The 27825-nt window shown below is 46.8% G+C and overlaps 1 protein-coding gene and 1 long non-coding RNA gene across 6 annotated transcripts in view; one reads left to right on the top strand and one right to left on the bottom strand.

The window, feature by feature from the left end:
• MEF2D (myocyte enhancer factor 2D) overlaps nt 1-27825 on the top strand; it is a 146296-nt gene that overhangs the window by 21598 nt on the left and 96873 nt on the right. The window lies entirely within an intron of this gene.
• On the bottom strand, nt 24417-27788 carry LOC310665984. The gene is made up of 3 exons (XR_014505737.1): nt 27490-27788; nt 27053-27182; nt 24417-25531 (listed from the first exon to the last, which is right to left on the bottom strand). It is a non-coding gene; the product is annotated as an uncharacterized lncRNA (long non-coding RNA).

Below are 27825 nucleotides of genomic sequence, written 5' to 3'. Positions count from 1 at the left end.
AGCACCAGTCTGGTTGAATGCACAACAGAAGCACCCATTTGGGTCAGATCAGGCTGGGTCCATCTGGTCCAGTCTTCTGTTTCCAGCTGTGGCCAGGCAGGTGCCTCTGGAAAAGCTCTCAAGAGGAAGTAAGGCTGAGTAGGGATTTGAACCTAGGTCTTCCCCTGGTTCCCCCAGCGAGCCCTGGTTGAAGGCTGGTTCCAGGGCTGCCCCCCCCCAATGAGGCAGGGTGAGACAGCTACCTCAGGTGGCAGGATCCACTTTGCACAAAATCTGGGAGGGTGCAGGAAGTTTAGTGGTGAAAGTGAGCAGATGTGTTGTGGGGGGGAACATCTGCCTTGTTTGGACTTTCAGCAGCTCTGCTGGTTCTTTGAAAACAGAGGAAAGGGACAGAATCTGAGGAGTAACTTGATTTGGATTAAGAAAATAAGTCTGTCTGGGGCCCTACCAGAGGTGGCCAGTGGCCACGAATGCTGGTGGGTGGCACTGGACACATACTTCAGCTTCCCAAGAATCCTCATTTCTGTTTTGTCTTTTAAAAAGTAAGTCTCTAGTCCTTATGGTTGTGAAGATATGCTTGGATTGTGCAGGGACAATTTCCATGGAAGAATTCAGGGGCTGAGCACCATCCCTGAAATACCTGTGTTCTGCAGTCCTCTGCTCTGTCTGTGTGTAACTGACAGTGATATTGTTTTATTACTTTTGTTCCCTCTTGCTTTTTTGGTCAACTCTTGAAGCACCATGCAGATTATTAAATTCTCTGTGCCAGTTCGACTCAAGATCTGGCCTCTAGCCGGGCAGTGAAACCCTGCCTCCTGATTTCCTGGAAAATGTCTGGGACCTGTTTTATCCTTTTAAATACCGGTTGTTCCTGACTTGCTGAGATGCAAGGCAGAGGGAAATGAGATTTTCTTTGGCAAGGAAGAGGGCGAGTTCCAAGGGGTAGGATGCATCTCTTATTTGCCATTTTCCCCTCCCTTCCCCTCCTGTGAGAAAACAGGAATAACCTGGCTAGAAGTGGTCACGTTAGATCAGAGGCCTAGAATGAGTTGCAATTGCAGCCCAGGCTACTGTCAGAGAAACAGTTCCTTTGCGGGCTGAGTTTTGGCACAGCTTTCGCCTTTAAAATTATGACTTTGCTTATGATATTGCTAAATTTGGGGCTGGCACACACAAAAAGATTCGCTGGCATTTGAGACACACACTGAGAATCTTGGTTTTCCCAAGGGTGGCGATTTCTCTGGTTATGTTTCTGAGGGCCAAATTTCATTGTTAAGTTTTCCCTGTAGTAGAGAGAGAGGAAAAAAATATTGGGTGGTGGGAGAAATCTCTTATGTCAAAGATGATGCTGAACAAGAAGCTTAAAAATTTGTGGTTTCCAAGGCTGTCTCAGGAGTTTTAAGAAAATCTGAGGCCAGCTGTTTTAGGATTCATTAGAAGAGCCAGTGTGGTGTAGTGGTTGTAGAGTTTTGGGCTAGGTCCTGAGAGACCAGGGTCAAATCCCCACTTCATAATGAAGCTCACTGGATGATCTTGGGCCAGTCACTCTCAGGCTAACCAACCTCACAGGGCTGTTGTGAGAATAAAATGAAGAGGGGGAGAGTTATGTACACCACCTTGAGGTCCTTGGAGGAAAAGGTGAGATAGAAATGCAATAAGTAAAAGGAATTTACAAACTTAGATGTTTTCTGCTGGACTGTGTGGCCAGCAGCGATAACTTTGCACTCATACATCTGATCACAGTTGCTCTTATGTGTGTGGATTATTGAACAGGCACTGAAAAATCCCCCAGTAGTAATGATAGTTTTAAAAACAACAAAACAGTGCTGGGTGAGGCTTTGTAGTACCAAACATCTGGAGGCAGCAGGTTGGAGAAGTCTGGTCCAGAGAGATGTTCATGCAACAGTGTTTTCCAGGTTGACCATGGCCTCTTCCTCTAATAATAAGGCATTTGTAACTTCCTAGATCCAGCTAGATGATATTCTTCCACTGGATGTTAAGAGCCAAGAGAGGCAAGGTTTTAGCACTGGTACCCTAATGGCAACACTTCTAACATTTTGCGCCTGTTGGAGATCTTAGACTTCCACGTATATTAAAGTTGTCTTGTGTAGCTTTGCTGTATCGTAGCTATAAAAGTTGCCTCTCGCCAACCCGTTTACTGGAAATTGTGATGCATTCAGTCTCTAATTTACATTAAGAGCGGAATCCCCTGTAAATTCCCAGGCTGTCTTGAAGGGAGCAAAATCAATAGGCCAGGAAGGTGCCAGCAAGTTCAGTGTCATGTCAGGAAACTGCGACCTTTGTCTCCTTTGAAAACCAGCACCTGCCCTCCTACGCAGCCAATCCCTGTCTCTTCTCCCCGCTGTCCCAATTTTTGATCAGTATGCAGACAAACATATATGAACCTCTGCAGCAATCTGTTTCAATTTCATTTTGTGTACCCTGATTTTAAATGTCTCCCCAGCTTTCCTGTTTTGAAAATGCATAAACAGAGCCTCCTCCCCATGATGGTACAACCTTATTCTGACACATCTAGACAGCTGGGAAAAGCAAACTCACAATTGGATAGGAAGGACATGGGAGGGGGGTGGGGAGCAGAAATATTTTTGGCTCTGTCAAGGCCTGACGCTGCTGAGTCACTGGATCTAGGTGGGGACCCACCAGGGAGTATTTATTGGAGTGGGAGAGGGTGGATGTTGCTTGCTAGGCCTCTTAGCTGAGAGACTAAGCAACGCAAAAGAATCTTGCTTCTGCTGTGAACCTGCCAGGTGGCCCTAGATGCAGCCATTGCTCTCTGCCTTGGCCTGTCTGTCTTCTGTCCCTCTGAGGGATCATTCTATCTTACAAAGCTGTTGTAAGAATTAGGAGAAGTGTTTTAAAGGCTCTAGAGCAGCCTTTCTCAACCTGTGGGTCTCCAGATGTTGTTGAACTACAACTCCCATCACCCCTAGCTAGCAAGGCCAGAGCTCAGGGATGATGGGAGTTGTAGTTCAACATCATCTGGGGACCCACAGGTTGAGAACCACTGCCTAGATCATTAGGCCAACAGGGTGCCCTGGTTGGAGCTGGTGGGAGACTGGGAGTTGCATCTAAAACATCTGGAGGGCTCCAGGTTGGAGGTTGCTGTGCTAGGTGGTGGTCAGGTAGACAGTGGTCACTATTCCCCTGCCCCTCTCTGCAGTGTTATTTAATGTTTGCGTTTATATCCCACCTTTTTTCTCCAAAGAGCTCAAGCTGGCGTATATGGTTTAATTCCCACAACAACCCATTGAGTTTCATAGCAGAGTAGGGATTCAAACCCTGGCATAGGAGCCATCTCCCTGGGGCCAAGGTCCCTTCCCCTCCCCCAATAAAATATTTGAGGTAGCTGGGCCCCTCCAAAGTTAATGGGCAACGCCATTCAAATGGCGTGTGCACACTGCGTCATGTGATTGATTTATGTGGAGCGGAGCTAATCTGCACCCCTAATATGTTATTCAAGTTGACACCCCTGAACCCTGATCTTCTGGGCCCTAGTTTGACGCTCTAACCACTACGTGGCACTGGTTCCCATTTATACAATGTCACCAGTGTACAAAGAGAAAATGCTCTCAAGTAGGTCACAGTACAGTATTCTCAAAACCCATATGCAACCTTATATTGTCAATGGACTTCTTTCTAGTCTGTAGTGCAGTTTTATATTCTGCTTTTCTGTTGCTTAGTGTAATTATTAAATGTATTTGTTGTTTCATGCCCGTGCCATTTTTAATGATGCGTAGAGTTTGGTATTTCTTATTTTAGCTTAGTTTTATTAGTTTAGTACTGTAAACCCCTCTGGAATTTTTTAAACGAAGAGCGAGCAGTAAATAAAAGGAGCAATAATGCTTGTGGTCATGGTTTATTTATACATTGCTTTTTGGCCCAAAGGCACCCCCAAAGAAGTGAGCAGAATATTAATATGAAAGAAAAAATAAGAAAACAGTACAATAAAGAGAGGCAGTGTGCCGTAGTGGTTAGAGTGGTTGGGCTAGGAACTGGGAGATCAGGGTTCTAGTACTCACTCATCCATGAAGCTCACAACTGGTCGCCCAGTCACTGTCTCTCAGCCTAACCTACCTCACAGGGTTGTTGCAATGAGAAAATGGGGAGAAAGAGAACCGTGTTTGCCACCCTGAGCTCTTCGGAGGAAAGGCAGTATAGGAATGAAATAATAATAATAATAATAATAATAATAATAATAATAATATCAATTACAGCAATAAAAATGGAGATTTTTTTTGGAGATGTTGACGAAAAGAAAAGAAAGCTCAACCACTTTGTCCAGATTTTCACTTTTGGGATTATGACAACTCTATCTAAAATATCTGGAGGACATGAGGTTGGTGGAGACTGATGTAGGTGCTCAAAGACTGAACTGCAAGGGAGAGTGGGCTGAGGCATTGATGGGAACGGGAGACCTTTGGCTTCCTGTATGATCTTTGCTGAACAGGCTAGGCAGTTTTCTTTGCAAGGGGTTTTGTGTTCTTGTCTTCTTAATTTTTTCCTGCCCTCTCACAGTTCAGGGGTGTGTTTGGGATTTCACGATAGCTCAGCTGTGCTTGAATGGAACTGTACGTGCGTTGTAGGAGGGGGCTGTATTGTGGAACTCTGTCGTAGTGTTTTCCAAATTTCCAGTGTTCACGCAGCACTTGGGTTTCTGAATGGATCTTGAAGGAAAAGCCTTTCTTATGCTCGAAGAGCTTTTGGGGTTTGGCATGAGGGCACCTAATGAGTTGCAACAGGGAATGTCTTCTTGGGGCAGATAATTTGGCTGCTAAGCCTCCTACTTCTCATGTAGAAGGCACCAGGTTCAAACCCCAATGTCATTTCCAGGCAAGGCCTTGAAAAGGCCCCCTGCCTGAAACCCTGGAGAGCAGCTGCCAGTCAGTGTAGACAGTCTTGAGCTAAGGAACCACCAGTCTGACTTGGTATAAATTGGTTTTCTATGTTCCTAATTAAGAATCCAGGAAGCTGGAGTCAAGAGGAATGTCTTCACTTGGTGCCGGAATGATGACAATGTCTCTGCTTGATGTACCTGCAAGGGGAGATTATTTCACAAACAGGTTTCCATTTAGTAAATTATGCCACTAACTTACTTCTCATGAGCACAGTAGCATATCTCCTTGGGGCAGGCAATTTAGATATTACAGCTTTGGAAAGTGTACATCCGACTTGCGGAGATTGTTTTTGAAAGTGACAAGACGCAGTAGACTTTGGTGCTGGTGGGTGTTGCTCCTAAGTTGAAAGCCTTTGCCACTTACTCATTGATTATTAAATTTATATCCCGCATCTCCTCCGAAGAGCTCAAGGCGGGCTCCCTGTTTTATCCTTGCAACAAATCTGCAAAGTGGATTAGGCTGAGAAACGGTGACTGACTGAGCTCAAGGTCATCCACGGAGCTTCAGTGGATTTGAATCCAGGTCTCTCAGGTCCTAGCCCAAAGCTAGAATCCCTGCACGAAACCTAGCCACCCCCACAGGTCTGGTAAAGAGCATGAGCAGCCACCCGCCTCCAATTTGAGCAAGGAGCTCCACTGTAGGACCCAGAGGGCATCCGGGGAGATCTGACCTCTTAAGATGAAGCAGAGCACTCTCTCCAAAGGGCCCTGGGGTGGTGTGGCTACCCTGGCCTGACCTTCCCTCCTTTCAGAGCTGCTCGCACCCTCAAGTATACATCATAAATAATAGGTAATGCTCGCTCGCTCCTCCGCTCACTCACTTACGTAAGGCTTTTTAGTCAAGGACCTCGGAGCACTTTAAGGAAAGAAGGTCAGTGCCGTGATGATGGTGCATGTAGAGAGAGCTTGTAAACTGAGGCAGTGAGGAAGCGGCAGGTGACCTTGGCTAAGGTCACCCTTCAAATTGCTTTTCCCCAGCCTGGAGTCAGAATCCCAAGGAAGCTACAGCCGCGGCTTGCTGAAGCGAAGCCAGTCTTGCTTCAGAGATGAGAGCAGATGACTCTCCCTGCCCCCCCCCCCACCTTGCCAACCCCTTTGCAAGCAGTCATACAGACTGCAATGGCGGCGTCTCCCTGCCGTTTCAAAAACCGTAACAGCCGTTGACTTTCTCTTTTTGATACTTTGGTAATTTAATTTCCTTTTCCTAGATCCTCTACCCTGGTTCATCCTCCCTCCTTGTTCCCACCCTCTTCCTGCCCTAGAATAGCTGGTGCTGATTCTGTAGCATCCTGCTGGTTCCCATGGCAACCCTCTTTAAAGCCAGGCATCCAGACAAGTCATGGGATTATGTTTTCATTGTGGGGGGATCAGGCAGGAAAGGTGTGAAGAAGGGAGCTAGAGAATAGGTTGGGTTTTCTCCCCCTTCTCTTTCTTGTCTTTCAGAATTCTAAATGCTGCACTTTGCAAACAGGCAGAAAATGCAAAGTGATACAGGGATGAAAGTAATATTGCCTCATTGCATGCCAGGGACACTTTTAGATACTAAGAAATGGATCCTTCCCCCCCAACATCATGCCAGCCAGGAAGATGCTATGCCAGCCTTTGCCAACCTGGTTCCCTCCAGATGTTAAGAAGAAGAGCCTGCTGGATCAGGCCAATGCCCCATCTAGTTCAACATCCTGTTCTTACAGTGGCCAACCAGATAGGTGCCTGTGCGGAAAACCATGAGCAGGACCTGAGCCCAAGAGCCCTGTCCCCTCCTGTGGTTTCCAGCAACTGGAAATACTGGGGGTTGAACCTGGAACCTTCTGCGACCAAAGCAGGTGTTCTGCTAGGGAGCTAAGACCCTTCCTCTAATTCAGAGGTAGCCATCGTGGGGCCCATCAGATGTTCTTGGGTCTTGTTCTCGCTTGAAACTGGCACTGTAACATAGCACTGCCATGGTGGAAGTTGTGTTCCAAAACCTTTGGAGGGTACCAGGTTAAAGAAGTGCTAATGTGCTGCAGTTTTAGAGTGTTGGGCTAGATTCACAGGGGTCAGCAAACTTTTTCAGCAGGGGGCCAGTCCTCTGTCCCTCAGACCTTGTGGGGGGCCGGACTCTATTTTGGAAAAAAATAATGAACGAATTCCTTATTCCCCCCAAAATAACCCAGAGATGCATTTTAAATAAAAGCACACATTCTACTCATGTAAAAACATGCCGATTCCCGGACCGTCTGTGGGCCGGATTTAGAAGGTGATTGGGCCAGATCCAGCCCCCTGGCCTTAGTTTGCCTACCCATGGACTAGGACTTGGGAGAGACCAGGGTTCTAATCCCACTTGGTTTTATAACCACTCACAGGGTGGTTGTGGGGATGAAATGAGGAGATTGGGGAGAACCATGTTTGCCACACCTTGAACTCATTGGAGGAAAAGGTAGGATGTAAATGCAATCAGTCAATGATACTAAACTAGGTGAACATAGAGCAGGCATAGGCAAACTCAGCCCTCCAGATGTTTTGGGACTACAACTCCCATCATCCCTGACTACTGGTCCTGTTAGCTAGGGATGATGGGAGTTGTAGTCCCAAAACATCTGGAGGGTTGAGTTTGCCTATGCCTGACATGGAGCTTCCTGCCTTCCGAAGTCCCAGAGTCCCTGACATCACCTTGTATGTCTGGACGTCCCATAATATCTGAACAGACCCTTTTATATATTTGGAATCTTTCTCCCGCTTCCCACTGCCAGCCCCCAATGCAGCCACGGTTCTGGTGCAGCATTGCATGTGTTAAGGCAGCATATTTTGGGTTGCCGCTGTGGTTTAGGCACTGCTGTGTGTCCCCCTCCCTCCACACAAATAAACACACTGTTGTTGTTTTTCTCCACACCCCCAGAGCTGCTGTTGTGGATGGCAAAGTGCCCAACTCTCTTGCTCTCCTTCCTTCTAAAAGTTACTCACAGCAGTTAGGTTTGGCCACAGGGGAAATAAAATGGGAGGGAAACTTTTTGTTGGGCTTTTATTTATTTATTTTGGATATTTATTTTTAGAGGATTGCCCCCCCCCTCCAGGAAATGGCTGGACAATTTAACCTCACCTCTCCAGTAGATTTCCATCCTATGTAAATGCCATGGTTAATAACCTTGCGGGGTTGGTAATGCGAACGCTGGAATACTGTACTGTGGTTGGGGTTTGTTTTTGCAGATGCAACGCTCATACAAGAACAAGCCGTGTACAAATGCTAAGTGCTCAGGATCCTTCATGTATGTTAAGCACATAAGAAGAGCCTTGCTGGATCAGGCCAGTGGCCTTTCTAGTCCAGCATCCTTTTCTCACGGGCCAACCAGATGCCAGTGGAAAACTAGCAACTCGTATTGAGAAGCATTTCTGCCTCTGACCATGGAGACAGAGCATGGCCAATGTGGTTGCCTGGGAAAGGTCCCAGATTGAATCCCCGGCACCTCCAAGTGAGGCTGGGAAAGACCCCTGCCCGAAATCCTAGAAAGCTGCTGCCAGTCAGTGTAAGCAAGGCATAGCTAGATGCACCCCCATGGTCAGTGACAAAGGCAGCTTCCTGCATTCCTAATAAATGTGTGGCTGGGCTGAGTTTTCAACTGGGAACTTTGTGCATCATGTTCTTAACTATGATGCTACACTGGGAGTGCTTGAAAAAAAATGAGTGATGCTTGGTCTCTCAGTAATTGCCAGTTTATAAGCATGTCACGTAGGGAAGGAACATCTGCCAACCCTGCTAGGGTTCTGTTGGCCAAATTAGAAGTTTATCACGGTTCAGTTTCTGTTGTTTTTTTAAAAAATATTTTTATTAAGGCTTTTACATAGAAAAAAAAAGGAAAAAGAAAAGAAAAATACAAAAATACAAAAGAAAATACAAAAACAAAAGAAATACAAATAAAAACATTTCCATTTTCATAGTGTTCTTTGCATTAACTTATTTCCTGGACTCCCTCACACCTCCCCTCCCTGTATTCCAGGTTAAAAATTTAATCAGCAAATCCCTTCCCTCTGTCTTATCTTAATCTTTGTCTTAATATTTTAGTATATCTTAGTCTTTCTTAATTCAATTTTTTCTTACTTAACTGCATTGTTGCTAATAACCCTTTAACCTCCATCCAATGTCATTCTAACATTCATTAATCTTGTAATATTTTTGTAAATAGTCTTTAAATTTCTTACAATCTTCTTCCACCGTATCACGGTTCAGTTTCTGAGTTTGGAGGTTGTGGTTCTCCCAGTGTGGCCATGCACCCCCTCTTCCGTTCTGTCTAATCCCCCTTTTTTGTCGCGAAAGGCTAGTCATTGGCATCTGGAAGCACAACCCATAGACTTCCCCAGCCTGGTGCCCTCTAGATGTTTTTGGGTACAACTTCCATCAGCCTCTATGACCTGGTCAGCAAGTGGGACCTTGCAGTGGTGCTGCCACCTGGGGCTGCCTGGTTGGTGCTGACCCTTGGCAGGCTTTTTCCAATAGTGGTTCCCCGGTTGTGGAATGCCCTCCCTGGTGAAGGAGAGCTGTATCCATCAGTGATAACTTTCAGGAGGAACTTGAACACATTCCTATTTATTCAGACGTTTGGTGGCTGAAGAAAACTGTCCTAGACAACCCAAAGGCCATTGGATGGAAGAATGTTTTCAGTTTTTTTAACGGCTTTTAGAATGTTTCGAACTGTAACTGGTTTCAGATGTTTTTAATTATAATTGTTTATTGAAAGTTTGCTTTGTTTTTCTTTCAAATGTCGGTTTGCTACCCTAGGCTGCTTGGGGAGGAAGGGCAGGATGTTAATAATAATTAATAATAATAATAATAATAATACAGTTGTGCTTTCTGGGACCGATGGATATTGTGGTCCAAATAACCAGAAGGCCTGGACTAAGGGAACCCAATTTCAAAACTCTCACTCAGACCTGAAGCTTGCAGGATGGGCACTGGAACAGTCAGCCACTCTGTCTCCCAGCCTAACCTACCTTGCAGGGTGGGTGTGAAGGTAAAATGGAGGGGGATCATGCATGAAGCCTTGAGATCCTTGGATGAAGAATGGGACATTGATGTAGCAATGAAGCAAATGTTCTGTGTTTATAAGCACACTGAGGGTTGAGTAATTTTTGGCTTGGGGTTTTATATGGTAACATCCCGAATTACTTAAGGGCAGGGGACAGCAAATAACAACAGTAAATCAAACAGGACCCGAGTACAAGAGTCCTCTCCCCTCCTTTGGTTTCCAGCAACTGGTATTCAGAAGCATTGCTGCCTCCAACCGTGGAAGGAGAGTGTAGCCATTGTGGCTCATGCTGGGCTGTGGGTGGAAGGGCCGGTCCACAACCTGTTCGGTCCTCCTGTTCGGCAGAGGATGCTGGCAGGGATGGTGGCGGCAGGGAGCAGTAATGAGGTGTCCAGGTATGGAGCAGTGTGTCTGTTTGTGCGGACACAGGGCCTGTTCTGTGCCCCCTAAGCCAGCTTACTGCCTTCAGATATGAGGGATGATGGTCCCATTGTGAGGTTGCTTGCCCATTGCAAAAAAGAATAGGGTCTGCTTCCCACCCCGCCAAAAAAAGAGGATGCACATTTGCAAGTACTGATTTCTGTGTATAGATGCAAATTTAAAACAAATGACTTTCACTTAAATAGAAATGTGTCTTGCCATTGTGGAGAGGGCCTTGACATATGCTATACGTTTAAAGCCTGCCCATTGTACATTTAAAGCACATGGCTTCCCTCAAAGAGCAGTGGGAGCGGTAGTTTCCCCTTCACAGTTCCCAGCATCCTTAACAAACAGCAGTGCTCAAGATTTTGGGGTGGAAGCTGTGTGCTTTAATTGTGGGTTGAATATTCTTTTAATGTGTGGGGTGGATCACCCGGCACCTTGCAGGCTGAGGCCAATGCAGCTTCATTTTTCAGCATTGTGGTATGTTTGGCTGGTGATATACCGCAATGTTGAAAAGCTGATATCGCCCAACCCTAGCACAGAGCCGTAGAAAGCAGTAGGTTTCAAGAGAGCCCTTAAACTAGCTTTCTATCATGTGCAGGGGTCAAGGAGGTTGCTGAGGCCCCCAAATCTTTTTCTGGCTGCCCCAAGAGTTTTTGGGATGGTCATGAACCGGGGTGTGGGGGAAGAGTTGAGAGGCTTATCCTGGTTACTGAGTAGGGTACCAATTTGGTGGTAGAGGAAAAAACAACTTGAGATGATTTGGGGATAATGAAAGGTGGTCATTGAATGGAAGTTGAATTGATGTGAAGCAGAATTTGTTGAATGCATTGGGATAAATAGGAGCATGACATAAGATGGGCCTGCTGGATCAGTCCACTCTGACCCATCTAGCCCACCCTCCAGTTCTCACAGTGGCCAACCAGATGCCTGTGGGAACGCCGCAAGCAGGATTCAAATACAAGAGCACTCTCCCCTCCTAAGATGTGGAACAACTGAAGCATTCCTGCCTCTAAGGGTGAAAGTACAGCATAGCCAGGGGCAAAACTAGGCTTTATTTCACCAGGGTCAAGGACTCAGCTTGGCACACCCCCTCCCACGTGCTTGTGTGTGTGTGTGTGAGAGAGACACACACACACACACACACACACACAGGCTGGGAGCCTCAAAGGTGCCCCTCTGGAGAACTCTCAGGCCATTTGGGTGGGAGATTAGTTGCCTTGCCTTCTGAGACATTTAACATCTAAATGTGCTATCTACATATCTCAATTAGCGCTGGCAAATTTGCATCTCTGGGCCAGTGCCTGAGCTCTTTTATCTACCTCACAACATCCCTTTGATGTGCGGAGCTGAGTTGGAACACGGTTCTCTACTCAAGGCAGTGTGAGAATCCAGGTTTCCTGACTGTGCCTGATGGGTCATGGTGGCAACCAAGTCATTACTCTAGTAGCCATAAGGTTTTATTGTTCCTACCTAAGTTTAGGGCAAGCCAAGCTTAGACTGGCATTTATAGGCTTTCAGGGAAGCAATGAGTCTTCTTGTTTTCCTTTTCAATGTAACCCCTTCATCTCCAGGGCCAACCCATCTTCCTCCCTCAGTATTCATGCCTTTTTCCCAACTGTAAAAACTCCCGAACAAATATTTTTCCTTGTTCTGGTTGGCTACTCTTGAATAGTAACCTACTAAAAAAGTGCACGCGCATGCACGCTCTTGTGAGATTGATATCCAGTTGTAGTGTAGTGGTTAGAATGTCGGACTAGGACCTGGGAGAGACCAGGGTTCAAATACCCACTTGACCATGAAGCTAACTGGGTGACCTTGGGTCCGTCACTGCCTCTCAGCCTGACCTACCTCACAGGGTTGTTGTGAAGAGAAAACAGGGAGAGGGAGAGGCATGTATGCCAGCTTTTGCCCCTTGGAGATAAAGGTGGCATACCAATGCAATAAATATAGAAATTAAATTCTATCCATATGTATTTTTGTGTGATACCCATATCTATCTATATTTCTGTTTGTGTGTGTCGTGTATATGTTTCTATATAACAACACTATCTTGGCTGCTGTTCTCAACCTCCCTGATGATTTCGGTGTCTAAAATGGGGTATAGGCCTACCAGCCAAAGACCTGGGAGGTGTTTCATGGAGCGAGTCTGTTTTCTGAGCAAGGTGTAGCTTCTAAAGCCATGGGGAGCCCTTCTGAGTCTGTTCTTAGGGTCAGATCCAGGAACAAAGTACACCAGGCTGCTGGTGTATCTTTGAGCTGCTTATCGCCACCCAAATTGCCCTTATGGAGAAATCCAGGCCAAATCTGGGGTTTCCCCCTCAATTCTGAGAGAAGCTCAGATAATTAAATCAAGGCTAGTGAAATGGCCTGAGGGAGGTCTTCTGTTGCATCACTTGATTTTTACTAGATTTAAACAACAACAACAGTTTTGATTAGGCATGGGGAATTTCTCAGACATGTCTTGCACATCTTTAAAACATCAGAAGGGAGAGAGAGACACACGCTCCTAACAGTTGCAGTGAGGCATCTAAATATTTGCAGCTTTGAGCAGGGCCAGGAAGAAACCCAGTTTGCAAAGGGGTGTATGTGTGTTCCTGTTGGGTCAACGCAACCCTGTGCTAGAGAACCTTTCCTGGAAGGAGAGGGTCAACGGTCACACTTTGGCACCACTGTGCACATGTCACTTGTGGTTGTCGTCATATTTGCTGGATCCTGTGGCTACGGGGAGGCACTGCCCTTAACCTGCCTGTTCTTTCTCTCCTGCTGGATAGCTGTGTGGGCCTCAGGCCTCTCTCAGTTTGAAAGCTGATGATGAGCATTTTGACCTGTACAGTGTGTGAGGTGGCTCCAGCTGCCCCAATTAACCGAGGGGACTGTCCATATTCTGGTTCCTGTCCTTGGAAGAAAAAAATCTCTCTCAATTTTTGCCCTTTGGGGGATACTTATTAATTTTTACTTCAGAAAGTTTATATGTGGCTTGTTAGTAAAAAACAAACAAACCTCAAAGCAGGTTACGAAAAAAGTGTAAAACAATAAATTCATCTGTAAAAACAGCTATTTAAGACATACAAATCATAATTAGAATCAGTGATAAGCTAAAAACTAATTAAAACACAAGCCAACTTTCATTCTGTGCCTCCACATTTGAAGACTGTAAATGTTTCTGAATTGGTTGCTGGCAGGAGGAGAGAGTTCTCAAATCCTGCTTGTGGCTTTCCTAGAGGCCACTATGAGAACAGCATGCTGGGCTAGATGGGCCATTGGCCTGATCCAGCAGGCTTTTCTTATGTTTAGTGCAAAGAGGTCCCATCCTAATGGCCCTTGTCCTGTTTAGACGGGCGACGAATACTGGAGCCTCTCAACAGGCCCAGCCCACAACAGTGTGCTATTTCCCCACTGTTTTCTTCTCTCCTGTCCTCAGAGCAGTTATTGCTTTCGGCCCTTAATGCCTGTTGATTAATGAGATTAAAATCTTAAATTCCTAGTGATTGTATTTTGCATCTGGCTTTCTTAAGGTTTTTTTTGTTTGTTTTTGTTTTCAGTTGGTCAGTGGGAACGAGGGAGGAACAGCCTGTCCTGGATCCCGATTTGATAAGAAAGAAAAGGATGGTTTTGCAGGGTGGGTGGGGAATTAATTCCTTCAAGATAATTGTTTCTACACCCATTTGCGTCACCAGTAAACAGCTGGACTGTCTTCAGACTTCTTCATGTCATTCGCTGCAGAGTTTTTGCAGCTTTTCAGTCTTTTCCCTCTCCCTTCCGTTTTGATTGCACCTGTTGTATTATGGAAACCATTGCCAACATGGTGCCCCTCAGATGTTTTGGAGGGAAACTCTTCTCAGCCCCAGCTGTGTGGGCTGATGGGAGTCCAACCAGGCAATGTGGGAGTTTGAGTCCAACACATTGGGGGTGGGTGGGTTATGGACTTGAGAGTGGTGATTTCGTGGGGTTTTGTTTTGTTTTTGTTTTTTGCATAAGGCCACAGCTGTTAGAGATTGTGGGCATTTGTACACTCCAGTCCCGTGATAGTTCTTTGTGGGTAGAAAATATATGTTTCTTCAAAGGCCAAGATATTGAACGGGCCAACCTGTTTGGATTGTGTTGCATGGAAGGGATTGGAAATAAATATTCCTGCATTGCAGGGGGTTGGACTAGATGACCCCTGGGGTCCTTTCCAGCTCTACAATTCTATGTAGATTCTGTGAAACAATTACAGTGGTACCTTGGGTTAAGAACTTAATTCGTTCTGGAGGTCCGTTCTTAATCTGAAACTGTTCTTAACCTGAGGTACCATTTTAGATAATGGGGCCTCCTGCTGCTGCTGCTGCGCCACTGCTGCGTGATTTCTGTTCTCACCCTGAAGCAAAGTTCTTAACCTGAGGTACTATTTCTGGGTTAGCGGAGTCTGTAACTTGAAGCGTCTGTAACCTGAAGTGTCTGTAACCCGAGGTACCACTGTATATACAAACCATACTTAAGGATAACAGAGTCTAGGTCTGGTCACCTCACCCCATCTCCAAAGAGGATCTCCTAGCATTAGAGAGAGGCAGGTAGAATGATATGAAAAAGGCAGTGTAGCATAGTGGTGACACAGCTTGACCAGGACCCCTGGGGGAATCTCCTCAAAGCAGAGGAGGGACCTCGTGAAGGGTGGCTTCTGGCAGAACAGGAGACCTCAAATAACCTGGTATCACGCTAAGTCAGCAGCGGCAGCACCCCCTTTCACTGCCAGCCTCCTCAGGGTGCAGATGGTGTCATTTCAGGGAAGGAGTATAGAGCTCATCTGACCACCAGGGGCCTTTATTCTTGGGGTCTACGTGGGAGCAGGGAGAAGCCAGGAGATGACCCTGGGAGCCAGCAGGTGACCAGGAAGGGGGAGGAGCTGCCTGAAGATATCATGTTCCCAGTGGGACCTTTACTAGGATAACAGCTCGTTTTTGCACTCCTGTAGGTGACTGCAGCTCACCTTCTCTTCAAATCGTGATCTTGGATATTTCAGCGGTGAATGGAGACTCCATGAAGAGACTTCTTCCGCCTTGAATTGCTGGCTGCTGAGGGGCAAGCAGCAGGGCACAGCAATTAAATGCATTTTGTGGTTGGAAGTGGCACTGTGCGTCCCCTTGGAATAAAAGTGCCCCCTCCTCAGAGTTGAAGGCCTGTCTGCTTTTCACCTGGCTGCCTGTGTCAAAAGTGTTTGGACGCAAATGGCCAGCCATTAATCTCTTCCCTGTGCTGTTTTGCTAATCCTTAATTAGCATCTTGTTGTAAGTTCGTTATCTAGTTATGAGTTCCATTTAGCAGGCGTTAGTGGAGTTGGCGGCAGGATAGCAGCCTTCGTGCTGTAGGTTTTGTTCCAGGATCTAAAACCTGAGAGAGGTAATATTCCAGAAGGGAATCGAAAGGACTTCTGGTATTCTGACAGATGGAGGTGGAAAGGAGTGACAGGCTCGCTTTTTCCAAAACCTGGCATTTGAGATTGGCATTATCGTGTTACACACATTTGTCTGCAACTGTTCAGTGTTTAAATGAAAAGGATAGCGCTGTGAGGCACTGTGGAGACCATCTTGTCTAACATTCTGCAGTGTGGTGGGATCTGTAATCATCTCCTGCTAAAGCAAGGGTGGAGAATCTCTGCCCTAGGGTGCAAAAGCCGGCCTCTGAACTTCGCTTTCTGGCCCTTGCCAGGCTGGATTTTGTCTTTGAACTCTGAACACGCATCCTGCTTCCCCTGGAAGCTTGCTTGGAAGGGAAGGTGGCCCTTATTCTGAAAAGGGTTCCCCATTTCTGTGCTAAAGAATCTACCTAATTTACAGTTTTGCAGCTGCAGCTAAAGAAAGAAAAATGATGCAATTCTCTAAAGATGTCTGTTGTGGACTGCAAAAAGGACCATCTGTAATACTATATTGATGTTGCTACTCTCAATTTGTATTGATAATTATTAGCTTTATATATTAGCGGTTTTATTGGTGCTATGTTTTGTCCCTGCTTCCCTGGTGGTTGTCCCAGCAGGGGGTTTAGATTCAATGCAAATTTGTGATTGTAGGTCTTTGTACTATTCCCATTTTTTTTGTAATTGCTGTTGGGTCACAGACATTCAGCTTCATTGGATGGCCCTGAGTTTGGGTGTTATAAGAGAGGGAGAAAACCAGTGTTAGAAACGGAGATATGAAAGCTAGGTTCTAAATGGCACCTTAAACCTAGGTTATGGGCGCAACAACAGAATGTTTAGGTGCACTTTTTTGTAACAAGAATACAAAGCTAGAAATGAAAGAACTGCAGCTAAAATCTTATGTTCATTTTCACATGGTCTAGTCCTTCCCTTGCCCACCCCCCTAATATTCATAAGAGGGTCTCTTCTTCAGTCTTCAGAGAGTACCTGGAAGTGGGGAGGCAGAAAAAGGCCCTCCTTTCCTTCCACTCTGCAGTTTTAATTTGAAACCTTAGGCGCAGTGCTGCGCCCAGAGCTCAGAAACTGTTCGTGGGAATGAAATTCCCTGTCGCAAAATGCACAAAATGGGACTTTCAAACACTGGAGAAAACCTTTTTTCCATAATTCCACACAGTTCTGTATTAGTTATATCTGACCAAGGTGGGCGTCTCTAGTCACCCACAGGGGCCAACTGGATGTAGCTGGTAGGTCAGTCAGCAGGACAGGAAGACAACAAACATCCCCCCACTGTTGCTCTGCAGCAGTTGGTATTCAGAGCTAGACTGTTTCTTAGCATGGAGGTTTTACAGAAGCACCTTGACTAGACAAATTCATAGAGGGTAACTCAATTAGGTGTAATGGCATAATGCAGCCTCCTGCAATCTCGTGCCCTCCAGCTCCAACACCCTTGATCCCTGGCAGTTGGCCATGCTGGCTGATGGAAGTTTGACATCCAACATCTTCTGGAAGGCATTGGATTGTGGAAGGCTGCTCTAGGGCCACTGAAATCTATGTCCCGACTGAGCTGGAATCTGTAGCCAGAAAATCCATCACCCTGTTTACTATATATTTGAGAAGCATTGATCACTCTTGAGATCTGGCATAATTTTGAATATCGTGAATAATAATAATAATAAGCTAGCTCCAGGTTTCATCCAGCAAGGCAAATACTGTGCCAGGTTGGGCATATAAATACACAAAGTGACAGCAAGTGTCATTCCCTTGTGTGATGCAGACCTGCCGGCTGGATTGACTTTCCCAAGGGGATGGAGCTTCTCAGTTACACATTTGGAGCTTTTAATTGTGCAAAGAGACTCCGGATTGTGGGGATGGGGGAATATCTCTCTTCCTTCAAGAGCCTGGTATGCTGCTTCCTCCCCCTATAAAGGGGGCATCATAAAAGCAGAGATCCACCACAAAAGGGTGGCAGGTAGCTTGTCAAAAGTCAGCAAATCTGAACAAAAATATTGAGGGGGACCTCCAAGCTGAAATGTTCTGTTTTTTTATTATTATTTTAAAATTTGCTTATTTACTTCTTCTTTTTTCAATCACATAGCTTGCTGGCCCTTTTAAAAATGAGATTCTTTTCAAAGGTGCGTCTTCTCCCCAATATTATAGATGAGTGTTGCAAATTGAGCCTATTTAGTTACAGGCTGGCATGCATAGTTTGGCAAGAGAGCAATACGATTCTATAAATAGACCTTCGCCTATGGCGAGAGAGAATCTTCTTGGGTGAACAGACAGGAACCTTCTGTAATTAAGGAAGAGAGTCGGTCCTTTCCCCCTCCTCGTTCTTCCCTTCCCAGGCTGTTGTGGTGCAAATGATCAATATAGGTATGTATTGGCAGTTGTGCATGCATATTTTATTATTATTATTATTATCATCATTGTAGGCTAGTAAACTGGCACTGTTGGCCAGGCTGGGCTATTCTAAGATTCCTTTCAGATTGGCCTTTTCTCATAGTTTTTTTTTTTTTAAGGGCACATGTAATAATGTAAAGATTACTCCCCCACTCACCTCCTGCCAACCAGTGAGTAGAAAGGAGCAAAGGGAATGTATTTCGTGAAGGCAGGTGAGGCTGAGGATTTTGTCCCTGGGGTTTCTTATCTCGATGAAAAGCTCCACAGTGTTCTTTTCTTTCTGGCTGAGAAAGTTTTGCTACATTCCTAGGGCTGGAACGCACGCAGAAAGTCTGACCCCCTTTCCAGGACTGCAGAGTACAGAATGGCAAGGGGCCAAGTTTAATTATAGGAAAGAAGGAAGAGGAGTGTGTGTGTGTGTGTGTGTGTGTGTGTGTGTAAAAATTGCCTTTGAAAATTGTCATTGGGCACAGTGCAAATGCAAGTGGTTCAGTTCACAGCAAATTTCCTTTCATATTGTGCCCAGTGTGCGGCAGCTGTGTAAAAGGTGAATTCCATGTTAGGGATCGTTAGCACAGGAATTGAAAATAAAACTGCCAATGCCATAATGCCGTTATACAAATCTGTGACTGCAATTGGAATACTGTATATGGTTCTGGTCACCTTACCTAAAAAAGGATAGTGTAGAGTTGGAAAGGGCAACTAAAATGATAAAAGAGGATGGAGCAGCTCGCTGCAGTGTTTGGGACTTTTTAGTTTAGAGAAAGGGTAAATATGAGTTTTTTTTCTCCCTCTCTCATAACACTAGAACTGGCCAACATCCAGTGAAGCTGAATGTTGGAAGACCCAGGAGAGATAAAAGGAAGTACTACTTTATGCAGCACATGGAACTCACTCCCACAGGAGGCATTGCTTGCCACCAACTCAGATGGCTTTAAAAGAAGATTAGGAAAACTCATGGAGGAGAAGGCTATTGATGGCTACTTGCCACAATGTCTGTGCTCTGCCTCCACAGTCGAGGCAGTCATGTCTCTGAATACCAGTTGCTGGAAACCACAGGAGGGGAGAGTTGCTCTTGTGCTCAGGCCCTGCCTGCAGATTCCCACAGGCATCTGGTTGGCCATTGTGAGAACATGATGCTGGGGCAGCTGGGCCATGGCCGTGATCCAGTCCCAAACACTGCAACTTCTCTTTATAGGCGAGTCGCTCTTAGTTGGCTTGCAGCATTTTCATTCTCTTTCTTGTTGTGCTCTTAAAAGCCTCCATTCTGACATACACAAGCATCAACTCTAACCAAACCCCAGGATGGTGGGTGGGTGCAAACTACAGATGGAAGGAGCCTGGTTGTGCAGATGGGGAGTGGTTTGCTTCCTTTGAATTCTATGGGACAAAGTACGGCAGCCTGACAACTTGGGAAAGAGTTGAAAAGGGGCTTGTTCTGTTGACTCATTGTGCCAACTACGTTATGGGGGAAAGTTATAGGGTGGGGAATATCTCCACCTCCTCCAAAGTTTCACAGATGGCCGCTAGCCCTTTCAGCAGAGCCCTGATGCTCATCTGAAGACCATCCCAGTTATTTTGTAGGGGGTGGAAGCAGGGCCGTCTTAAGCATAACTGGCACTGTGGTTCAAAGATCCCTCCAGTGCCCCCCCCATTTCCCAGAGTTGCCAAACTTTTTTAGGGAGGACGGTGCTCCCGGTGATGCACCCAGCTTTGTGGGGCTGGAGGAGACGGGTAGCGGCTGGAGGGCAGCTCCTCCGGCAGGGAAGAGGCGGAGGCTGGACGCGGCAGCTCCCGGCTCAGCTGGCCACTTCGTGCCGTGGTGGCCAAGGCAGGCAGAGGCTCTGGGCGCAGTGCTGCTTTGGCGAAGCATGGCGGAGGCGGGCAAGGGCGGTGAGCTGATGCTGGGAGGCGCCACGTCCAGCCTCCGCCACTTCCCTGGTGCCCTCCAGAACTTGGCACCCTGCGCCACTAGCTTCTATGGGTAAGACGCCCCTGGGTGGAGGCATTCCCCTACCCCATCCACCTTTTCACAGGGATGGCGAACTAGTGGCCTTCCAGATGTATGAGGGTGTTCACTCTGTTAGCTTACTAGCAATGAGTGAACATATGAACTTGCCTTATTCGGAATCAGAATATTGGTGCATCTCTAGCCCTCTATTGCCTCTGGCTCTCTGAGGTCTCAAGGGTAGGCTGTTCCCACGTGCACATCCTAGCCTAGCATTATTTTCTCTGAGAACGCTGTGGATTGGCACCTTCTGTATCCGTATAAGACTCAGGCTTTGCCACGGAGCTGGGCCCCCACCCTCAAATGAGGCAAATTTTGTTTGCAAGCTTGATGTCATCCAGAATCTGGGGGAAATAGCTGTCCCACCTCCCTTGCAGGGCTTGAACGTGAGAAAACAGGGATAAATATAGTCATGCAGCAACGGCAGAAAAGACTGAAATAAATGACGTGGGTTGTAGTACCTCCATTTAGGGCATTAACAGCAATGTGCATTATGGGCATATAGAGCCCCCAGGTTGATGTGATTATCATGGACTGAACAAATTGGGAAGGAGAGGCTTTTTTTGGGGGGGGGGCGTCATTAAAAAGGTTCATTCCCCTCCCAAGGATAGAAACCCAGTTCTCTGAGGTTTGCAGGTTGGCACATTATGAATGCTGCTATCTTGGCTCATTCATCCAAAGTCCATAAGAAAACTCTGCCTTCATTCTGTATTCCTCCTCCCTGCACCCTCTTCTCTATTGACTGAAGTCTTTCCTAACCTAGCACCCTCCAGATGTTTTGGATGACAGCTAGAGATGTGAGACCTCCAGGTCTGACCTGAAGTCTCCCAAGTTTTCCTGGCCTCCTCCAGGTGGCAGCTGGAGGGCTTTAATCTCCAGGTGGGCAGGAGTGCCTTTAATAAAAATAAATAAAACAAAACATGTTAAGACTGTACATGCAGATTGCAAGCTTCAGCCCAGCAAGAGCTGGCTGCAAATTATAGCATAGACAATTTTTTTTGGGGGGGGGTCTGCCCTCCTCTGCTTCTCTCTCCCAATTAACCAACATCTCCAGAGCCCTCTCTGTGACATCACTAAAGGTGGCCTCTTAAGTCTCAGGTTTGGGCCCTGAAATCTCAGGATCTGGCAAACTTCCGACCTGGCAACCCCATCAGCCCCAGCCCAAAGATGTACATGCTGGCTGGGAGTTGTATCGGAGCTAATGGGAGTTATAGTCCAAAAATGGCTGGGACCGGTGGAAGTTGTACTGATATTTTGGATTCCAGTTCCCATCAGTGCCAACCAGTACTGGAGGCCATCAAGTTAGAGAAGGCTGATTTCCTGTAAAGGAGGGTTGCCAAGTTTCTGGAAGCTCAGACCCTCAGATGCAAGGAGCAGAGGCTAGGAATGAGAGGGTGATTCCTGGCAGGTAAGGGAGTGTAGCTTGGAAGTTTAGGGCTGGATCCCAGAGGCAGGAGATGTAGGAATATAGGAAATTGCCCTTATACTGAGTCAAACCATTGATCCATCTAGCTCAGTACTGTCTGCACTGTTAGGCAGTGTCTCTGCAGAGTTTTAGGCAGGAGTCTCTCTCAACCCTAACTGGAGATGCCAGGGATCAACCCCTGGGGTTTTCTGCACACATAGCAGATGCTCTACCATTGAGCTATTGCACTGGTTTGATCAAGAGGGAAAACTGGCTATGCCAAGGCTCTAGGAAGTATAGTTTGAAGAGTGGAATCTCTCAGGCAAATATATAGCTGTGTGCCCCTTGCAGACACCGAGGAATCAAACCGAAGCTCACAGCCACATCCTGACACCTGGAAATGATCCATGGTATCCTACATTCCTTTACTCCAGAATAGCCCCTCCCGTGTTGAATTAGGTTGAGGGAAGTTATAGAAATAAACATCAACATTTTCCCTTCAAAAGCCCTGCAAAACTTTAAAGTCATGGCCCCAGTTGTACTTCTGACTGATATACCAGCATGATGTGCTGAACTTCATTCACACCATGCTGAGATACAAGAATGAATGTCATTGGACAACATCGCTACTCCCGCACCCTTTCTGCGCATGCCTGCTTCTCTTCCCCCATGATTCCCCTACCAGAGGTGGTGGGCTTTCCTTCCTTGGAGGTTTTAAAGCAGGGGTTGGATGGCCATCTGTCATGTTGAGATTCCTGCATTGTAGAGGGTTGGGCTAGATGACCTTTGCTGGTAGCCTCCAACTCTACAATTCTCTGGAAACGGCAGGAAAGAACTGTATGCTGTTGTACTGCCCCAAATTTCACCATTTTATCCCTTCGATTTTCCAAGTTTAGGTGGGCTGCAAACAGATTCCCCCCCCCCCCCCGGGTCCGAATAACATGGAAATGCGTGATAAACGTGCACTATATTCTTAGTTTTCCAGAAGTGGTTTTTGTGCCATGTGAAAGCCCAAATATGGTGTGGAAATTAGCAGTTAGGGAAATGGAATAAACTGCAGTGTGAATGCAGCCCTGGAAAGTTCCTGCACTTCTGAATGTAACTGCTGCACCTGGTGGTTAGGACACTTGATTTTTCCAGGGGCCAGTATATTGTGGAAGTATGAATAATAGGAACAGTTATGTTGGCACAAGTTTTGTACATAATTGGGGAGGAGGGGACCATTTAGAGTGGCCCCCCCAAATGCTAGTTGTGCCAGTTCCCCTCATTGCCTTCCCCTCAGCTCATGGGCAGCACCGAAAGGCGGAGCAGGAGGTAAATGCCCCCCCAAAAAACAAGGAGTTTGCCCCCCATTGTCTTGGCATTAACATACAGGCATCAACCATTAGCACGGGGATTCCATTTCTGGCCCCCACACGCGCCAGCAGTCACACGTTAGTTGGACGCGTGCAAAATAATTGTCGTTTGTACTTGTATACTGTTACTTTAACACAGGGGTCAGCAAACTTTTGTCCCTCAGACCTTGTGGGGGGCTGGACTATATTTTTTTTTGGGGGGGGGGGAATGAACAAATTCCTATGCCCCACAAATAATTCAGAGATGCATTTTAAATAAAAGGACACATTCTACTCATGTAAAAACACCAAGCAGGCCCCACAAATAACCCAGAGATGCATTTTAAATAAAAGGACGCATTCTACTCATGTAAAAACACGCTGATTCCCGGACCGTCAGTGGGCCGGATTTAGAAGGCGATTGGGCCGGATCCGGCCCCCAGGCCTTAGTTTGCCTACCCAAGCTTTAACACATGGTACGTAACTCACCCACCCAGAAATATACTTTACCCTTTCTGTGCCTGCCCAAAAATTCTGGTACCACTGTTTCAACTCCATTTTGTGGCTTAAGCACAGCAGCAATTGCAAGGCTTGGCAGGTGTGCCTGACTGCCGGGCCCTGGCAGTGTGGATAGGCTGTGGTTAGAAAAGCTGTGAGGTGATTCAGAGCTGCCCAGCTCATGTTCACGGCTCCCCTCCCCAGGAATGCTAGCAGCTGCTGCCTCTCTCCTCCAAAGGCCTTTTCGCCTAACCTTTTGAAACCCTTCCTTTAAAACTAAAAGCAAATACACCCTCCCCACTTCCTGGGTTAGGTGAAATGACCACTGCATGGGGCATGTGAGGGGATGGCAGGCGGACACAAGAAAGAACAACTTCACCCGGTGCATAGCTACGGAACTTCCTCCCACAAGAGGCAATGACGGCCATCAACTTGGATAGCTTTATAAGGGGATTAGGCAAATTCATGGAGGAAGTGGTTGTCTTGCATTTCTGTTGCTGAGAATAACACCTTGGCCACATTCACACCATACATTTAAAGCACTGTGGTTCCCCTGCAAACAGTAGTAGCTTCCCCCAAAGAATCCTGGGAGCTGTAGTTTGTTAAGTGTGCTGAGAGTCATTGGGAGGCCTCTAGTCCCCTCATGGAGCTATAATTCAGAGTTCCCTTTGAAGAGGGATTGATTGTTTAGCCACTCTAGCTTCGTATGAGGGGGTAGGGAGCTCCTAGACACCCTCAGTACCTTTAACAAACTACAGTTCCCAGAATTCTTTGGGAGAAGGCATCACCACTTCAAGTAGTATCATAGCACTTTAAATGTAAAGTGTGACTATAGTCCTTGGGAGAGTTGTTGTTTGGGTAATAATAATATAAATTTATATGCTGCCCATCTGACTGGGTAGTCCCATCCACTCTGGCGCCTTTCAACAGTTATCAAACCACAGTAAAACATCAAACATAGAAAAACTTCCCTATTCAGAGTTGCCTTCTAAAAGTCAGATAGTTGTTTATTTCCTTGCCATCTGATGGGAGGGCATCCCACAGGGTGGGCGCAACTACCGAGAAGGCCCTCTGTCTGGTTTCCTGTAACCACATTTTGCAACAAGGGAACCGCCAGAAGGTGGATCTCAGTCTCCGGCCTGAACGATGAGCTTCCCAGAAGAGGCATTTAGATTGGCCGCTGTGAGAAAAGGATGCTGCACTCAGTGGGCCTTTCGCCTGATTTAGCAGGACACATTTTGTGTTGATATGATAAGTGAGCCACTTGGAGTGGCCTCCTTTTGGCTATGTCCACCCTCCTGCTTTCCCTCCAACCTCATCCAGCAGTTTGCCCCTCCTGGCAGTTTTCAAAGACTTTGGAGGAGAGGGCCTTGAACTTGTGTGTTTTGCCCCCCAGCCAGGAGAGGTTCTGCTTCAAACAGTTTTGGGGGAGCTCTCTGCATGTGTGTGTTTGGTTTCCATGGGGACGATGACAGGCCCAGCTGTCACTCAACCTGGGAGCAGGGTGTTTGCGCAGGAGGCGTGGGGGCCTGCTGCCTGAAGTGTTTCTTTAAAGTTGCTGACTCATGTGAAGGGCAAGTGTGTGTTTTGTGTGTAGGTGAGCCAGAGAAGGAAGGAAAGATCTATAGCTTGATCATTACTTCCTGAGCCCCTTTTGACCATCTCTGGATGCTGTCTCCAACCTGCTGGCTTTCTCTCCCGCTTTGAAAGGAGCAGGGAGGGGGAGACCAGCGTCAATACACAGCTTTCCTTCCCAAAATAATACCTCCCATTTCTGGGTTTTTTTTTGTGGTGGTGGTGTTTGTCAGGTTTTGTTCAGTTTAACCTCTGTTCCTTTTCTTGCAATAGCTTCCCACTTCAGCAGCTTGAGAATCATGCCTTTCATTTGAAAGAACCCAAGCAAGCTTTTAGCCCTCATGGATGCTGTTAGAAGTTTCAAAAAACATATGAGCAGCACCTGCTGTGTTCTCTGAAGCCAAGTAGGGACACTAGCATTGGCAGACTGGGACAGAAGACATAATTCTTTGCTGGACCCCCTCCTATCAAACATGATACATGATGGAAGCTAAATAAATATGCATAACTTGTAATTTGCTATATCCAGCTTGTTATGCAGAAAAAGTTCATTATTTCGATTTTGCAGCTCTGCTCTCAGGTATCTGGAAAACAAAACCTTACTTGAGGTTACCTGCTACCTCCCACACTCACCTTCTAAATGGGAGAGGGCTTCCTTCCCATGCCTTCAAACCTCCTGGGATATTTTTACACACACACACACACACACACTGTTCTTGTCTGTTTGCTTGCAGTGTGTTCAGTGGCCTAGGGTGGGGGAAGAGGTTCACTCTGTGATATGTGAGAAGTGACACCTCCGCCTACGTGGGAATTGGCCATCTGTAAGGCAAGCCTGTTCCAGACCAGCAACCAAAGACCTGTAAATCCAGCGGGTGCTCAGCTCAGCTCCCTCCTCGTAGGTGCCATTGCGTGGCAGATAACGACAGTATTATATAACGCCGCAGCCTACCTTGGCATGCGCTTAGCCGGAGGCTTCTAAATCATTAATGCCGTTGCAATCTTTGCCGTTAAGTAGGTCAGAAATGAGATGAGAATTCGGGAGGGCAGCGTGGAGACTTGGCAGGCAGGAACGTGAGCGCAGTTGGCGAGTGAGCGAGGCTGCCTTCGCCACCTCTGATGCTGCCAGGGACAGGCTCGGGAGGTGGCAGTGGCGAGGGGGATGATGACAACGTCTGTAACCAAATCTGGAGCTGGGGACGGGTGCCTTCCAGCCTAAGGTGCTTGCTGGGACTGGCGCTAGGGGATGTGAACTAGGATTAGGTGTGACCTAGCACCTGAAGGTCAGAAGGTTGGCCTGGGAAGGTCAAAAATGTCTGCTCCAAGTGGGGAACACACCCCAGGCTCCATCTGTCTGATGTGGCTGCTTCTGTACATGCAGGTCCTCTGTTGTTTACTAGGCTGAGGGGTGCCGCCTGCTCATCCTAAATCCAAGCCCTGGGTGAAAAACATCCTTTTATGACCCAGTTTTCTTTCGCGGTGGGAGGTTGGGGGGGGGAGAGAACTTGATAGCGAACTTCAAACAACAACTTTGCTGTGTGTGCCAATTTGATCAGGTATTCCCTTCGCAAAGGAAAGATCCCTGTTTGCCTCAGGCCTTGGGCTCTTCTTACGCTCTTCTCAGGAATGCAAAGTTGCTCGAGCTACAATCCAGGGAAGGTGGGTAGATAGCTCCTGTGTCCAGAAGATAGGCCAATTGCCTATTCCAGACACAGGATTGCACCACCTCTGAAGGAGCAGATATTTCGCTTGGGGGTACTCCTGGATTCATCTTTGTCTTTAGACTGTTGATGGGAACGGACAACCGACAGCATATGACACCTCTGCATAAATATCTGCCCATATGCTATGGGGCCAGGTTCAGGGTTTTTATAATGATATAGAAAGCCACAAACAGATTAAATCTGGGGTCCATTAAGGACTGCCTAAGTAAGCCCTTATATCCCAGCTTGATCACTGACATCTCCTGGGGGAAGTGCTGTTAGTTGCCCCCCCCCATGTTTCAGGAACCCCACTAACTTCAACTAGAAATTGGGCATTGAGTGTCGCCAGCCCTATGCAGAGAAACACTCTCCTGCAGAGTTTGGGCAGGCATCTTGGCTATTAACCTGCTTCAGGTGTCTCGAAGATGTGCTGTATACGCTTCCCTGATATTTCACATGAGGGGCAATCCATACGTAAAAACATATGAACTGCACAGGTTGTCAACTTTTGGTAACCTGGGTCCAGGACTCTGACCTACAACAACAAAACGTTATTTGGTTCATTTTAACTTTTGACCAGGTCGCTTAAGTCTTTCTTGACAAGTCCTTTCTGCCTGTGCCACCAGAGTGACCAGATGCTTCGTAGAGGATTGAGCTCCTATGCTTTTTTAATTGTGATACAGAAAAGGGGATTTTGGCTCCCCACCCCCGCATGCAGTATTACAACAAGGCTCTTAAATCTATCAATAACGCCCTGACCTCTAATGTTTGTGGCCACTCTGAGGGGTGTTCGTTCTCTTCAACCCACCCGCAAAGCGCATACACACAAACATTGTTTTTACCTCTTGCCCTTCCAACATTCATCCATCTGTTGGTTTCACTTCTGTCTCTCCCTGTGCAAGAAGGAAGTTGATCAGTGAGACTGAAACTCGTGGTTCTAACAGTCACATTGCTCTGTGGATTGGCAGGCCTAGGGTGAGCCTGGATGCTCTTGCAACACACACACACACACATGAAAACACTGCTACTGCTGCTGCTGCTGTATCCTGTTCATGTTATTATGATTGTTGCAACTACCTCTGCCCCTCCTGATCTGACATCCCCTCCAAATAGGGCCACACTTGTCCCACCCCCCACCCCTTTTAGCACAGATTGCTGACTGAAGCTTTCCGCGCCAT

Source organism: Podarcis tiliguerta (genome assembly GCF_965153285.1).
Source record: "Podarcis tiliguerta genome assembly, chromosome: 16".
NCBI classification, from domain to species: domain Eukaryota; kingdom Metazoa; phylum Chordata; class Lepidosauria; order Squamata; family Lacertidae; genus Podarcis; species Podarcis tiliguerta.
This window is presented reverse-complemented; position numbering and strand designations above follow the sequence as displayed.